We start from the raw sequence: 3,647 nt of genomic DNA, 5'->3' as shown, positions 1-3,647 counted from the left end.
TTATACCTCTGTAATTCCTAGTCACGTGACCGTGACAATTCGTACAATCTTGTAAATAAAGCCGTAACTTGCTACAATATTTTTTAAATAATAATTCTATAAAGACATTGAATAATCGAGATTTTCGTGTGACCTTTTAATATATTTTTTTCAAACCAAAAAAAGTTTGTGAATCAATGATATACTCGTAAAACAAAACTATCCTCGGTATGCTACAAATACAGCAGTATTACTTAACTTAGTAAGTACACCTATAAAGTGTTTACTGAGGAATATTATCAATTTACATTACGCGTGAAACATCTTAACCAATCGAACAGGGTCAAATTGAAATAGGTACGAACTAATTATGGTGAATATCTCACCTACCAGAGGCACCTAGCGGAAATATATGAAGCTTTAAATTTGAAATATTTTTTTTTTAGTTCGTTCATATTAATAATAAAGTCATATTAATAAATACGTATCTAAAATCATTAAAAAGAAATATAATTTGTATTTAAAGTCATAGATCAGTCGTGACGAACCTGCGGCTTTTTAGGGTCTCAAGAGCGGCTTTTTGACTGAATCCAAATTTTATAAGTATCATTTTATTTATTAGGTAGGTATAGGAAAACGTTAGAATTTTTTATATCATTTTAGTGCATTTTTACATATAAATTTATAATAAAATAAAATCCCGTGGATTATCAAAGGAGTGAATGCGCAAGCATCGGGATAAAGAACGTACTTGACCCGTGATACACCCGCAGTCGTTGTTTTACGTACCTAAGTCGAACATATAGAACTACATAATATTTAGTAGGTACATCCGCCACATTAAATATTATTTATGCAGAACCATATATTTTAACTTACTTGTATGTTAATTAGTGAAAAGTTGCAGAGACATCGATTTGTCTGAAACGATACCCTGTCTCACTTTCGATTAACGAGTGCGCTAGTTTGTTAAAAGCTATCTTTTTTAAGCACTTCTTCTTCAGAAAAAAAATTCGGATGAACATTTACCCCAGTTAGCGAAGATTATTAATGAGCAGAATAATTATATATTGGAGTCATTCGAAGAATACGCAGCTGTTAATGATGTATTAATTGTAGAATACAATGAAAGGTTTACTGATTTTGAGACTTATGAAATCGCACTGAATTTAGCATTTCAGCCTCTGTAAAGAGCTATAGATGGAATTGATTGAGCTCACAGCAGATGATATGTTCAAGTCATTGTTTGGTGCTAAGAAAGATTCAATTTAAATATGAAAAATGCCGTAGAATACCCACGCCTTCGGCAACATGCTCGTAAAATGCTTTCCTGCTTTTCAACCACATATTGGTGTGAATCCACATTCTCCTATCTAACCCTAATCAAGACACGATTAAGATCACAATTAACAGATACCCATTTAGAGGATCAACTGAAACTGCGGACCTCTACGCTGCAACCAAATATTCCAATGTTTTCCAAGAAAAGGCAGACACAGCCCAGTCATTAAAAGCTTGACATTAAAAACTGTCAGATTAATAAATAATTTTCATTCATTTTAAATATTTACTATATCCGTGTAAGTATATTATAATGTATGTAGGTAAGTAGTTTACATTTTAAAGGGTAAACCCGTAATTAAATAAATTTCATTGTTTTCCTTCATTTCCAAAATAATGTATACTCATCCCTCGATTTACGCGGTCGAGAAAAAACTAAAAAACGCATTTTTTTTGAAAAAAATAAAAAAAATCTTTGTAATATATCTACCGCGTAAATTAAGGGATGACTGTACATGCATTTCTATGTAATATGTTTCTTAAATGCGGCCTTCTTAAATTATTTAAATATTTGATTTAAAATAAATGAATTTCCGACAGGAAAAGGTTCGTGACCCCTGACAGAGATAAACTTAAATCATAATACATGAATTACTTCGTTAAAGGACCCCACCTTATTATTACGTGTTATTTTATGATCATTATTAAAATTTAGTTCCATCTAATATACTTATTATAAAGTTATATTGTAAAGATTTTTAACTTACTTATTATTGTAAAGATTCTTAGTTTTAATATTTTTGTATTTATTTAAAACATCGATTTTTATTAAAAAAAAAATGTGTTTAACTTGAAATCTGAACTATCATAGTACCATGTACCATGTACATGCAGTAAATTATGTAAGTACTTTCCAATTTAAAAAACATACCGACTAAATTTAATGTTATAAGTACATTTTTTAAATATTGTTTTTCGCAAAAAAAAAGTCAGTAGTAATACAAAACGAATCGAAATTATGAAGTGAGGCGTGTCGCTTTTCAGCCAACATAATTTATTAATTCATGCATCGGCGGACAAAAATGTATTCACCAAGTTGTTTTATGCATTCACTACGATAAAATTTCATCCATTTAATTGCCTGCTGGCGGATTTCAATTTTAAATAAGTAATAAAATTAATTAATGGACATGGGTTTTTTTTTAAATATTAATATCAAACTGCATATTTCCGTTGAAACGAATTGCAATAACTGAAACAATTAATAATAGTTTATTTATTATTTTGATGCCACTTCGTAATTTCATGTTGTGCACAAATTAAAAGGATCGAATATGCATTATGACAACTCTCAATTATTAGTGGAATATACATTAATAATGTGCATTATGAATGGCAACATTGAGAAAACTGCAAATACCTAGGTACCTATGTAAATATTTAAAATGAAATACAGAAACCTTCTAAAAATTACAAGAGTATAAAAATATCAATATTCCTGTGAGGTTTTTGAATTAATCGCCATCGCATCATGTGGTACCGAAACACGTACATGTACATATAAAAAGAAAAAGAAATGATAATCTCATATAATATAATATTTACTGTAAGTATTTTATGTTACCATAAATTGTGTCAATGGCTGTTTACGCTTACAACGGCTTCATTATTTTGTAAGTATATTTTTTATTCTGAGATTGCATGGTCCAGTCGGAGCAAGTTGCCGTTGTAATGATGTTACCAACACCAGCGTGTACTCCCATGTACATGACTTAATAAAATATACGAAATTACGATTAAACTAAATGGTTTTATAGATAATTTACATAGGTATATTTTTATTTATTTATTGACATTGCATAAAATAATCACTTAAACATTCAATAAAAAACGAAAATTTCACAAAATCTCTAATAATTATTACCATATATTCCGGAATATATGTATTGTAGTGTGTACCTATCTTTCATAATAATTATGTTTTGTCTTGTTCATCAGTCGTTTGCTTCACACAAAATACACGCGAAATACTGTATTTCTGTGTAGATCTTGCCGAAAGAAGAAGGTAACTTCTATGAATAGAGTGGTTCGGCAAAATGATCAATCAATTAATAATTATACCGCATTCCGCAATAAGTTCATTCATACATCTCATTCATCTCAACATTCTCAACCATTCTCTAATGTTTGATGAAGACCTCTCCTTGATCTCTTCAATCTTCTCAGCCAGTAGTCTATCGTTGTCAGTCCATCTGATTATTTCATCATTATTAATTTAATACCCGTTTTACTCGCATTTTAGTAAACTTTATCAATTTAGTATGGTACCTAACCAACTATACTGCTGGGTAAGTAATATTCTAATTAATGCCAAATTTATGAGGTGG

This window comes from Rhyacophila brunnea, unplaced genomic scaffold (assembly GCF_057557595.1).
Source record: "Rhyacophila brunnea isolate RB1 unplaced genomic scaffold, BYU_Rbru_1.0 scaffold_2, whole genome shotgun sequence".
In the NCBI taxonomy this organism is placed as follows: domain Eukaryota; kingdom Metazoa; phylum Arthropoda; class Insecta; order Trichoptera; family Rhyacophilidae; genus Rhyacophila; species Rhyacophila brunnea.
Note: the sequence above shows the minus strand (reverse complement) of the source record.